The sequence below is a fragment of the Manis pentadactyla genome, chromosome 1, assembly GCF_030020395.1.
Source record: "Manis pentadactyla isolate mManPen7 chromosome 1, mManPen7.hap1, whole genome shotgun sequence".
Taxonomy (NCBI): Eukaryota; Metazoa; Chordata; class Mammalia; order Pholidota; family Manidae; genus Manis; species Manis pentadactyla.
The window spans coordinates 18013069-18027027 of NC_080019.1; the positions used below are offsets into that span (position 1 = coordinate 18013069).

Below are 13959 nucleotides of genomic sequence, written 5' to 3' on the forward strand. Positions count from 1 at the left end.
CGGGGGAACAGTTGCCTTTCTCTTTGAGGTGCTGGTTCTCTCCCCTAAAGTGAATTTTCTATACCCATGGTAGTTTCTTTTAAGTCAACAATTCCTGACAAATTAGTGACATTACATCCTGCTCTTGTTTATATGATACAACAGGCGAAAAGTACACATGCTACAGATAATATGGGGACATTTGTTTGGAAAACACTGAGCCTAGAGTTCTGACCGGAAAATACATCATGACTGAATTTATTAGGCAAGGCAAAAATCTTAATTTTTAAAATAAAGGCTATATTTTGGGGGAGGAGAACAAGCATTGAGATGTAAAAGGTACACATTCCTGCATCAACAAATAGGGATTAAATAAAATTTTCAGCAACAAGAAAGGATTGAATGAATGTCAACCATTTTGACAGTATTCTCACGATAAGAAGTATTTGCTTGGTATCTAATGCCTTTGGTAACCATCCTCCGGTATTTATATTTCTGGATCCTATCTTCAAGAAGCTCATGCTGTAAAACTGGAAAGCAGAGAAATTCACGCCCAGCAATGTCCAGAGGGAGGCAACCAGAGAAAGAGTCTTGCGCTGAGGGACGATTAAGGGGCAGTAGAGAAGCAGTGGGTGCTTCGGTTAATGATTCCAAGAATTCTTACATTTCTCTCTCTCTCTCTGGCTTATTGATCTGGCCCTCCTGATATATATGATAGAGACACGATATATGGAATAGGAAGGCTCAAGGGGCTGGAAAAAAATGCAAGAACCACCCTCACGTCCGGCTGGTTAATGATGCCGTGGCAATTTAATTCCCAAATCTGTGCAAAAAGTAACCTTTGTGGATGGATGAGGGCTGACAACCAGGTCATTTTTTCCTTCAGCTTCACAAACAATCTAATTCCTCGTCGGGAAACTCAGAAGTTGATCAATGCTTTATGTATAGTCTGGGAGAACTGTTACCATCATTTAACTGAGTCGGAAAATGAGACCACAAAGCCAGAGGCCCGGAGTTTGCTTAGTTAACGACTTGAAAGTACCAGTGGGCCCGGGAACGCCTCGACCTTAACAGGTTGGGTGTCTTGGACACTTCCCCGGGCTTCAAACGCCTTCATCCCTCAATTCTTTTTCTCAGAAACTGGAAGGGGGCACAAAATGATCTTTATGTCAGGAAATTGTCCTTTAAAGTAAATACCTGGAGCCACACTTGTCTGCAAGAACCACAGACGCGGTGTGGCCCCGCCAGCTGTGGGCCCCGGCGTCACGGGGCCAGGCCCCTCCGTCCGGGAGTGCGGGCAGGAAGGGCCCGGGGCGTGGATCGCGCCGGTCCCGCAGCCTCCCCGCACCCCACCCCCCGGCCCGGCTCCCTCCGGTGGGGCCCCCAGCCCCGCGGCCCCGCGGCCCCGCCTGCCCCGCCTCGCCGCCGCCGCCTTCCTCTCCCTCCGCCCCCTGCGTCCCCCGAGCCCCTCCCGCCGCCCATCCCGGGCGGAGGCGCCGCGCGCTGGAAGGAGCCCGCCGCGGTCCCGGGCAGCCAAGGACCCCGTTCGCCGCCGTCCGGGGAGGGGAGGCGGAACCACGTGCGGTTCCGAGAGCAGCCGCCTCTTCCCACCAAGCCCCCTCCTCGCCCTCTGCCCCCTGCTCCGTTTACTCCCAATTACCAAGACGGCCCTCCTCTTTAGGATGTGTGTGGAATAGAAAAGGTAATTAAAAATCGCACCACCACCCCAATCCCCCACTCCGCAAACCCCCTAGTAAATGTTTTTTAGGCCAGGTTAGGCTAAATACATTCCCGGGAAGCCATCTGGTCTGATTCCCGGGATGCCTTCGTATGGTTTCCATTAAGCTCGCCAAACCGTGCATTGGAAGTGCAGCCTTGGAGCCGCTCAGGAACCCCCGGAGCTGAGCCCGGGCCAGCCTCTTGTAGAGAATCTCAGGCAGGGGATGGTACAGGCCCCTGTTTCTAAGTTCTGAGTACAGTACTTAAGGGTCCTGGTCTTTTGCTGTAGTTAATATACTTTGCTGCATCAAGAAAATAAGAGTTCTTCATGTTAATGGGTATTATTAAGTCATTATTATTACTTTAAGTGTATGCCATGCATAGCTTATAGAATTCTGTTTCATTTCTAAAGCTCTTATATTAACAGCTTTACAGCCGATTTTAGAAAATAGCCTAGCCACAGCAACATTTGTATGGTTGAGTTTATACCTTCTCCCTTGATGTCCCCCATTCCTCCACCCTGACAAAGACAAAAAATTACGGATGTTCCCTTCCACATGGGTTCGGGGCTGTAGTCCAAGAAAAAAGGGAACAGTGGGTTCACGGACTCATAGAGTGTGCTGTAACTTGGAATTCATAAAAATAAGTGTCAGTATGTTGAGGAGACTCTGAAAAGTGTTGGGGCTTCGGGAAGGTCACATGACCTTTGAATAAAATACTAACTCAGTACTTGGGCCTAAGCCGGGGAGGAGACCTAGACAAGAAGTGCTTAATCATATACAGCAAAAAGGACTCTGGTCCAGCTCAGCCCAGTTGTGGTGCACCCTCACTCTCGCCTGCCCTTTTCTCTGCAGTTCCCTCTCTGTCCTCTTTGGGGGAGTTACAGCCCTCTCTTCCTCCCTCAACCTGGGCTTCACTCCCTTCCTATCCCCTACCCCATCCCAGCCCTGACCATGAGATTTTATTTGGGTTTTTAAAATGAAACCAGGTGCTGCATGAAACAAAAGCAGTGCAGCAACAAGGAAAGACGATCCCACGCCTGAGGAATGTGCTGAGCTTTATGACTCAGGCTGTCCTGGCGAGGAGCTCTTGAGGTGGGTGGCACAGAGCGCAGACCATACACGGCAGCCCTGGCCACCCCAGATAGGCAGTCAAGGCGGCCTGTGACTCACTTCATAAAACCAGAGACTCATTCCTGGTGGAACAAGGCTTCCCACAGGCTAGAGTCAAAGGATCATCAGTTTTTCCCCCCTGGGCCTGCGGGGTTGGTTCAGCCTGGCAGCAAGGGCTACCTGGAGGGCTGGAGGGGAAGGGGGCCTGGGCAGAAGGCCAGCCCTTGGGAAGAAACAGGCTTGATGGTCTGGGGCACGGGTTTTGGTGCATTGAAGGGATGAGATGAGTAACGTCTAGGCTGTAAAGTGACATGAAAATTAGCATGTATTGTTGGGTAGACAATGGTGGAGAGCTCCTGGTGGCAGGATTGCCGCAGTACCCTGGAAGAGGGAAGTGTGGCAGCTCTGCTCAGAGCCTAGGGGGTGTCTGCTCCTCGCAGGGTGTGGGTGAAGAGCACAGGGCAAGCCGATCGGAGTCTGGCGGGGTTTCTGGGGGCGCCCTCACTAACGTCATCAGGAGGAGTAGCCAAGAGCGGCAGCGGAAGGCTTTACCGAAAGACCGAGAGAGAAACCTCGGTCACACATCCTTGCATTCTGGGAATTCTTTTCAAATGAGCATAGTCCTGGGGTGAGGTGTACATTTTTTCTGTTACTAAGAGACCGGCTGGTAGAGCTGAGAGCGCTCAGAACGTCTCTCCTAGAAGAGGTGGTGGGAGGGGTCTGAGCTTGGGTGACGAGGATCTGACACAGGCCTGGGAGGAAGGGGCCTTATAGTGCTGCTTCTGGCTTCTGTCACCCCAGAGAAGGCTGTCTGTTACTCTTTGAATGAGAATGAACCTTGACTGGCATAAATGAGATCTCATGCAGCAGCCTCTTGACACTGGGCCTTATTTTTCCTTCTCATTCTCTTTTTCTTTTCCTTTCCGTGGAGTACCCATTGAAAAACTAGTGACCATTCTGTAATTGCAGGACAACTCTGCTTAACTTTTTGATTAAAGTCTACTTACCTGGAAAAATTAAGCCTTTTAAGGACCATGACTTCATCACTATTTACAGTGTAACAGGTGTCACTCTGGTTCTGCAGGAGAATGGGCTCATTCAGGTTTATTTATGATGTGACACTCTGGTGAGTGACATCCGTCATCTGGGTAGGCCCTACACCCTGTTCCACTGAAGCATGTTTATGGAGTGATTATGCCTGCAAGTATTTGCTATATTTAGTCACTTTCCTCCCCTAGCCCTCTCTTTGCCCTTTTAACACCCCAAACCAGCAAAAAAGCCAAGCTTATGTTCTAGGGAAGATTTGAACCCTAAAGACAAGGCACAGGGGCTTGAACGAGTGCTGTAGACGCACTTGGCCAGTTGGGAGGCAATTAGCGTGGCAACGAGAACTTACGACAGCATTTGTACACTAAGATGGTTGGGCTGGGCCTGTGTCTAGCAGGTGAAGGTTCTCAGCTGGGCATGAGGGGTTTTGACAGGTGGTGGGCATAGCCCGGACTGACCAAGCAGATGGATTCTTAGGACACTTTCCTTCCCCCGGAGCTTTCTCTGTTGGACAGGATCTCACCAGCCCTCAGATCTGTCCCCGTGCACTCTGGAGCCCTAGGGGCAGGGGCTGGTGGGGCCTCTGTGACCTCAGCTGTGTCAAGGTTTCTGGTGTAACCTGAGGCCGTCCCCTCTCAGCCACCTGGCCCCTGGCTGGCGGGCAGCAGCTGCCCTCTCTCAGCTGTGCAGGAGGAGGGCCGCCTCTGTCTTCTAGCTTTACAGCTGCCTATGCCCTAACCTAGGCATTCCGGGCTGGACCTAGGCCTACTTCAGGGCTCAGTGCTTGCCTGTGATCAGCTTGGCCACCTATTGTTTATCCTGGGAAGGGCTGGGTCTTGGCCCAGAGGCCTGCAGTGTTGCCAGCATTTTATTTTTAGAGACAGGAAAATGTTTGCCTTTTGGCAGCCGCTGTTTTTTGGGCACACACCGGGACGCGTAGAAAAGTTAAGTGAGATTCCAAGCCCTAAATTCATAAATGAACCTCTCAACAGACGACTTTGTGGAGTCTATGATCTTTCATTAGTAGGCCTCTTGTACAGAGTGGGTCTCTCCTGCTACACCCTGGCAGCAAGAGGCCTCTAGTCCACAGACCTCATAGCCTGGACACCTAATGAGTGCCGTTGTAGTATGTCAGTTGGTTGAAATTTTATAATTCTTATTTTCATTCATTTCCTCCTCTATCAATTCATAATCTAGTCCAACTTGGTAGGCAGAGTAAGAGAAATCATCAGCTAAATCTCATGTTCCTCGCCTCCGCTTAGACCCACACTCATTGTCAGCATGATGATTGGTGTAAGGCAGCCAGCTTCCAAGGCAAGAAGTGCATCACTACGCTCAGGAAGTGCATTTCAAGTTTTATGGCATTATTGCTTGTCCCAGCATGGTGTCTCTGAAAATATATTTTTGTGGGTCCTGTGATTTTGGCTACTGACGATTTATCTGAAAGCATTTTGTAAACTATAATGACATATTATGCAAAGGTAAAATGAAATAGAAATAAAAATAAAGAATTAAATTGTGCTTTCTACTTTCCTTTTTCCCCAGCCTTTTCAAAGATTACTTTTTAATTGCAAACATGAAACACAAATACATTCTCCTTTGCCACTTGATTACGTTTGGGTTCATTTTTCTTCTTCCTGGAGTATATCCTCTGGTGGTTTTCCTTTGGTTTCCCTCCTTTCTCCACCAGAGGGTGTAGAAAGTAAGTTTTCCTGAGGGCCTGTGTGTCTGAGAGTTTATTTTGCTCTCCTGAGTGGTAGTTTGGCTTGCTATAGAACTCTAAGTTCGACTTTATTTTTCCTGAGTATTTCTAAGCTGCTGTTCCATTATTTTCTTGAAACTGTTATGGTTGATCTGAATCTCACTCCTCTGTAGGAATTCCGTCTATTTTCTATTGTACCTTTTAGGACTGTCTTTTTCACCTTGATGTTCTGGTTCTATTAGGAAATCTCTATGTATGAGTTAATTTTTAAAGTTCATCCTCCTTGGGACTGGTAGGGTCTTTCAATTTAAGGGCTCAGGTCTTTCTTTTCAAAAAATTTTTTTTGTTAAGGTATCATTGGTACACAGTCTTATGAAGGTTTCACATGAACAACATTGTGGTTACTACATTCACCCATATTATCAAGTGCCCCCCAACCCCATTGCCCCACACACACTGTCCATCAGCATAGTAAGATGCTATAGAGTCACTACTTGTCTTCTCAGTGCTATACTGCCTTCCCCATGACCCCCCCCCCACATTATGTGCACTAACCATAATACCCCTTAATCCCCTTCTCCCTCCCTCCTTACCCACCCTCCTAAACCCCTTCCCTTTGGTAACTGTTAGTCCCTTCTTGGAGTCTGTGAGTCTGCTGCCATTTTGTTCCTTCAGTTTGGCTTTGTTGTTATACTCCACAAATGAGGGAAATCATTTGGTACTTGTCTTTCTCCACCTGGCTTATTTCATGGAGCGTAATACCCTCTAGCTCCATCCATCTTGTTGAAAATGGTAGGATTTGTTTTCTTTTTATGGCGGAATAATATTCCATTGTGTATATATACCACATCTTCTTTATTCATTCATCTACTGATGGACACTTAGGTTGCTTCCTTTTCTTGGCTATTGTAAATAGTGCTGCAATAAACATAGGGGTACATCTGTCTTTTTTAATCTGGGATCTTGATTTCTTCAGGTGAATTCCTAGGAGTAGAATTCCTGGGTCAAATGGTATTTCTATTTTAGTTTTTTGAGGAACCTCCATATTGCTTTCCACAATGGTTGAACTAGTTTATATTCCCACCAGCAGTGTAGGAGGGTTTCCCCTTTCTCTACATCCTTGCCAGCATTTGTTGTTCCTAGTCTTTTGAATGTTGGCCATCCTAACTGTTGTGAGGTGATATCTCATTGTGGTTTTAATTTGCATTTCCCTGATGATTAGCGATGTGGAGCATCCTTTCATGTACCTGTTGGCCATTTGAATTTCTTCTTTGGAGAATTGTCTGTTCAGATCCTCTGCCCATTTTTTAATCAGGTTATTTGTTTTTTGGGTGTTGAGGCATGTGAACTCTTTATATATTTTGAATGTTAACCCCTTGTCGGATAAGTCATTTACGAATATATTCTCCCATACTGTAGGATGCCTTTTTGTTCTGTTGATGGTGTCCTTTGCAGTACAGAAGCTTTTTAGTTTGATGTTGTCCCACTTGTTCATTTTTGCTTTTGTTTCCCTTGAGGGGCTCAGGTCTTTCTGTAGTTCTAGGATGTGGGGGTAGTCAGAAAAAAACAGACATGTTAAATTGATCTATATAACAAAGTGCTAAGGAGGAGAGAAAAGGGACTGTGTGGTCTGAGTGTTGGGGAGAATTTAAGGGGTTCTGGAGAAAGGGAGAATAATAAGATTTGGAGGGATTCATTGACAGTAAGGCGAGGAAAATGTCCTAAGAAGATGTTTAAGATCTTTGATGTACACCAAGAGTATACTCCCCTCTTTGGTGTTTTATGGAGAGGCTGAGGTTTAAATTGTTAATTATGTTTTTTTCTGTGATTTGATGTTGAGACTGAACTACAAGATAGCCTTAGATTAATATGAGTTATAGACACAACTGCTATTTTTAATTATTAAGCAAATATCTTTCTTTTACTCTCTCTCTCTCTCTCACTTTCCCCCACCTGGTCTAGGCCACAGGTTTTTTTCTATAATGAGGAAATGGAATTAGATGCTCTAAAATCCTGCCATTTCTTTATAACTCTCATTCTCTAATACTTATTTATCTACCTATTCTTTTTATAATGGCTGATAGCTTATAAGAAGCATGGATAAATAGTTTGCTCACTCATTTCTGTAACCTAATTTGTCCCCTAATGAACTGTCATGAATAGACTGTAGATTTGGACAGAGAAGACAGCAGAGTGACCAAGCTTCTAGCAGGTCAGGACTCTTGGCTCAAGGTCTGGCAGAGGCCGATCTGCCAGCCTCCCCAGAAGCTACTGCTCTAGGCTGAGGAATTCATTCCACAGAGCCTCTGGGTCCATGCATTGAACTTGACCTGTGGCCTCAGGAGAGATTTGGGAAAGGCACAACCCACCCAAGCATCTCTGAGCAAATGAAGGTAGAAAATGCAAACAAAATTAAATTATTATTGAAACATGATCATTGAATTGGCTTCTATCACGTACATGTATTGCCTTTTAAAAAGTACTAAAACTAGTTATTAAACTCTCAAAAGTCTGAGGAATATAGGAGTAATCATTGAAGATCCAAATTCTCCTAGGCGATTTGGACTGCATGAGGGTTATTTCTTTCACTTCTAATAAACACATTAAAGTGTTTGATATGAAGAGACAGTGAACATATGTAGCCTGTATAATCTGAATTACTCACTCTCCTGACTAAACGATAATTAGGGCTTGAGTGGCTGCAGCTCCACCACTGCCGACAAATACTGAGCTCTTGGTTGATAGTTGTCATCCTCCCTAGAAGCCGAGACACGCCTGAGTAAGTAGGAGTCAGTGTGTAAGTAGCATGTTGATGTGCAGTGTGGCCCTTTGATGAAGACTCCATACGTGCTGATGGAACTTGGGTAGGTGGGCGCCTGATGATCTTGGGAGGACTGACGGGAATGAACTCTCACACACTGCAAGTCTGTCAAGGTCAAGCTCGGCTGACTGCCCCTGTTCTGGACTGAGGAATCTGTTCCATAGATTCTCTAGGTCCACCTCTTGGAGATGATGTGTGACATGGAGGAGACAGACTTGGGAAAGGCTCAAATGTAGAACTGATATTCAACCAACAGTCACATCTCTGCAGCAAATGAAAGCAGAAGAAACAAACTGAATTAAGTTCAGGTGTCCTCTGAAAATGTAAGGCAGCCAGGTGAAAGCAGTTCGCTTGGATCCTCAAGGGTACTGGGCATTTCTTTAAGTTGCCATCAGCATTTCTTCCTTCCTGGAATGCAAGTTTTTCTCCACTTTGTGTGTAACCAGTGTGTGCATCCATCTCCAGGGAGGACGATGTGCTTTCTAAATTACAGATATCCTTGCCTTTCTGCCAAAAATGTGACAGCATGAGGTTTTTTAAACTGCATTTTACAAAAAAAAAAACAAACCCTATGCATTTACTTTATAACTTTGGGATGCTGTATTTTTAATTTTTAATCAATAATTGATTGGGGCTCCTAATTCTTTAGATTTCCTACATTCTCCTTCCTTCTCCCTCCCACTTTTATGTTAAACAATTAATGCTGCATACATTTGTATGTAAATACTTTTCTGGAATTTGGTGTCCCTGGAAAGAATCCATTCTAAAGGGCAAGATTCTGAAATAATAACCACCCCTTGTTTTGAAAATTTAAGTTTTCATAGAACAGCATTTGTGAAAGCAGGCCCATTTCTAGAAAAACACATGACAGTTATTTTGCAGATGTCATTACTGCAAAGTACACCCCTCAAAATCCTTAAATTTTCACTTCCTCAGGATTTGCAGCTTAATGGAAGAGCCCACCATGGTGACACATACCCTCTGTTTCTCAAAGTGTGGTCTGCGAGGTTCTGCCAGATGGTCTCCTTCAGAATAAATGCTTTCAACATGATAATATTTACATTTGTGTTACTGGAATGAATTAATAATTTTCTCATGATATCTAACAAAAAACAGATTATTTCATTTCTAGCTCATAAAACCCAGTACCTCTCTTTCCATTAGGTGTGATGGGGGTTATTTTTTTCCTGAGGTGAGGTGGCAGCAAGCATGGGCAGGGTAACGGAACTGTGGCTCTTTTTCCACCGCTGAAGTGGTGCGCAGCCTAAAAGAGTTTGGGATTCATTGCTCTCCACAAAGTACAGGTTTGCAATGCATCAAAAAAGGACAGTTAGGGTAGCATGAGACCAGGGGCTCCAACACAAACAACCTCTTTTACGTTTCAAGATTTATACACACACACAGGTCTAATATTCTGGAATTTGTGCTGTCTGAAATTTTTGCTCTCCTGCACTGGAAGAAATCCTTCTTTTGTAATCCTGGCCAAAGAAGTGGGGTGGTAGAGGGTGACTTTCTATCCTTTGACCATTTTTTTGCACTTCTCTAGATTTTGCAAATCTTCTATTTAGGAGGAGTGCTGCTAAAATTTTTGTCTGTGCAGCCCATTTCTTGTGGATGTCTTTGGCCAATAGAAACTGGTCCAGGCAGACAGCGATAGCAGGGATGGTGTGCAGACAGACTGCTTGCACTTTCAAAGGATGACTTGTACCCAAAGTAATATGGAAAATTGGTGTGCAGTGCGGCTGGCAATTGTGACATCAGCTGCTTACATTTTTCCTCTTTGATGGAATGTGAAATAGGAGGGAAGGTGAGATTTTCCTGAGTGGGAAGGGAATAGTTGGCATCTTTTGGCAAGGGCTAGATGATTATTTTTGCATGACTTTTTTTCTTTCACTACCAAACTTAATACAAGAGTAGACTTTGCTCCTTGTCACCAGCAACTCACCACCAATTCATCATTTCACCTAGTGGAATTTGGTTTCCACCCCAATCTGTCGCTAAAACTCATGGGGGACCATCACAGTGGTAAGAGCTGTGGGATTCAGCCTCTCACTACTCATCCTTCTGTGCAATTCCGCACAAACGTCTTTCTAACCTGAGCTTCTCTAATAGTGTTGTGCTTGTCTATGGCTTCTCTGGTTGCTTCTTCTCAGACGCCTGTGTTGTGTCCTTTTTCTCCATTAAAGTCAGCATTCCCAAGGTTCTGTCTTTGTTGCTGTCGTCATAGCTGTTGCTGCCATGGTGCTATCACCCTCTCCTCTGGCTCCGAATGTCATCTTTGTGTCTGCAGATTTGATCGTGAACTCTCTTCTGAGCTCTGGAAGGAAATTTTCCAGTCTCTTCTACCCAAGAATGTCCTATTCAGACAGGAAACTATTGTGAGACACCTGGCAGAGATGCTAAGGACCTGGATCGGGATGTTAAGAGTGCAAAGACAGGATAGATTCATAAGATGCTTGGCAGATAAAATACACAGGACTCTAATGGATTAGCTGTCCACTGGGAAGGAGGAACAGAAAGGAGGAGAGATGGAAGGGAGCAAAGCTGCCCCCAAGTTGTGTAGCTTGGATAACTTGGAGGGAAGATGGGTATACCCTGCTGGGCTCAGGGAATACAGGTGAAGGGGCAGATTTGAAGGACATTTTGAATAAGCCACATGTCTCTGCCTTTGCTGTCTTTCACATGTTCCTTTTGTAGCACTGCTAGGATTATCTCCCTAAAACACAGGTCAGACCATGGCATTCTCTTAAAAATTTTTTCTTAGCTCTCTGTAACTACAAAGTAGTTTAGACATTCAGTCTCCTTAACAAGGGATTCAAAACCCTACACAAGCTGGCTTTGTTTGGTTTCATTATAATCTTCTAGCACAACAAAACCCCCCATGCAATTTCTCACCTTCTTGTCTTTTCTCAAGCTGTTCTCTCAATCTGGAGTGCCCTCCCCGCCTTTTCTGTCTGTGAAAATCCTACTCGTCCTGTAGATGGCAGTTTGCATGCTACATCCCCATAAGGTCCTCCTCTCACCCTGGTTGGAATTAGTAGCTCTTCATTCAATATTTCCACAGCAATTTATGTGTGTTTTTCCTGGTATTATAATGCATTTGCTCAAACGTGCATTCCTTCTATTGGTTGGTAAATGCATTAAAGCTAATGTATCGTATTTATCTCCACTCCTTACCAGCTGCCAGCACATGACTTTCATACTTTTGTTGATCATTAAATAATGAATGAATGGGGGAGAGAAGTTGGTCAAGGTTAGAGTGGAAGGGGAGTCTGCAGGGGAGAAGGGATTGGTAGGATAGGCAGGCTTGGGCTTGCTTTAGAATATGGTCAGTTGGGATGGAAACTTTGGGTTGCGAAGGATAAGTGTGGAGAATAATAATGAGGGAGGCAATGGATTATGGGTAATGGGAGGGGCTCATATTTAAAGGTGGGATCCTGTGACACAAAATCATGCATGTACACAGTTTAGCCTCACTGGCAGGCAGACAAGCCAAACTGTAAAGTCCTTCCTCATCAGGAAATTTTTATTCTGCTCACTTAAAAAGACACATGGCCTTTTTGTATAACCAAGACTCCTTTATATTTAGCTATTGCTGCTGCTGTGTCTATTGTCTGATGCCGTAAAGAGATGGAACCTTGACTGATAGTATGGTGATAACCCATTGCTATGCCCATTTACTTAATTGTAGAAAAGATGGGCAAGGGGATATTCTGATTAATGAGATTTCTTTGACCCTTAATTATTCAGTTCATATACTACTCTTTCATCAACCTGTATTTATTTTCAGCAGCATAAAGGAAAAATGGAAAGTATTATCTTTTAATATTGTGAATCCCAGAATAATAAAATTCATGGCCTTCCTTCTAGATGCTCTCACACAAACACATATCTATTATTTTTACATGTACTCTATGCATTCTTTACATTCTTTACATATGCATATATATATTTATCTATGTAACTGTCCATCAGCCTATGCTTAGCCCTATCTTCCATTACTAAAAGGACTGATAGTCGTGGGTTAGAGGTGGAAAGAAACAGAGATGACCCATAGCCTGAGATGGTTTGGGTGCCACCCTACACATTCAGGCTGGAGAATGGCTGGATAAATTTCCCTGGTCCTGGCCCAGTATGTACTCTCTTGACTTGACCTGTCTGCCAGTGGAGACCGATCAGTTATTTCTCTTCGTCTCTGTAAACACGTGGAGCTTTTCCATCTAATGGAAGCACCCAGGAGCTTTCATAATGTGCTTGGCATCCTTAGGCTGAGAGTCTTTTCAAACAAGTGACAGAATAAGAATTCATAGTATATTCTTTGATTACATTAAAACTAATGTCTTTCATTACCTGTTAAAAGAAACCATCCGCTCTTCTACAGAAAACATTTGAAACGTGGTAGGCAGAGAGCTCGGTGGTCACAAGCGCACGAGTCATCAGGAGGGGCTTGGAAACAGTCAGGCAGCGGGAAAAGGTGGAGGTGGAATAAGATAAATGAAGAGAGGCAGACAGGCAGGGCAAAACCTTCTTGTCCCCATCTGGCCACCCCCATCTCATCTAACCAGATTCAGTACCCACAGTATGTTTAACCCACCCTCAAGATGTCTGCAGGCAATCCAAGCATGATGATTTAGCATTTAATTAGAAGAGAAAAATTTTAGACCTCCCAAACTCTGAAGTGGGCAGAAAAATATTTTTAGCCATTTTCTTCTCCCTTAAGTCTGTTGTGGCTTGAAAATGTTGAGATGCCATTTTTGTGTAACTGCCTTGCAAGGATTCTGCTTTGAGACAACTTTTACATCAAAATGCTGACTTTTGCTTTATAAAGAAAGCATCATAGTATATGTTACCTGTTAGGGGGTCTTAGAAAGCATCTTTTTATAAGATGCTTGCAAGGCAGGCTTCAATCTCACCTGATCTGATTCCATGGCAATGCCCCTCATGGCTGGAAAACATCTGTAATCCAGATACTCTCACCAAATTGGGTACAAAGCTACTTGTAGGGACGGGCACAGGGGAAGGTAACTTTGAAGTGTGAATTGAGGTAGGTTCTCTGTTCTAAGTCTTTGAGTCTATTGGAAACTAAGCACTTATTGACTAATACTTACCTTAACTCAATCAAAAAGCAATACCAAGGGAATACAGCAATCAATTTTTCTTTTCCCCTCCACGGCTCCTACCAGTGTGAGCAGAATTGCATTTTCCTGTTTTACAGATCCGGTTACCAACAACAAATTATGAATGGAAGATCAGCTACCACATACAGAGTCTTGACTGATAGCCTGAGACCGTTCAGACCCGGGACAGGGGAATAATGGGCCCCTTCGTCCTCAGAGGCAGTGTTATTTATTTACCCCAGGGCCTGCTTTATCACCATTTGATTTCTTAATTATGGTTATTTGCAAAATAAACCACATTTTGTGTTGGGCTCATGTTTTGAAAGAGTGATGTAAGCAAGAATGTTGGCTGTGCTCTCTTGAATATTTGTGGTTGATGGCTCCTTAGAATGTCCCCAAGGATATTCTTTTATCCTGTGATTTGCTTACAGGTTTAAAGGTGCTGTTGGGAAGGATTCCAGT

The 13959-nt window shown here is 44.4% G+C and overlaps 1 long non-coding RNA gene across 1 annotated transcript; it reads left to right on the plus strand.

Annotated features, from left to right (window-relative positions):
- Positions 1-1391: 1391 nt before the first annotated feature.
- Positions 1392-13807, plus strand: LOC118914277 (uncharacterized). Its single transcript, XR_005025545.2, has 2 exons — positions 1392-1681; positions 13596-13807. It is a non-coding gene; the product is annotated as an uncharacterized LOC118914277 (long non-coding RNA).
- The last annotated feature ends 152 nt before the right edge of the window (positions 13808-13959 follow it).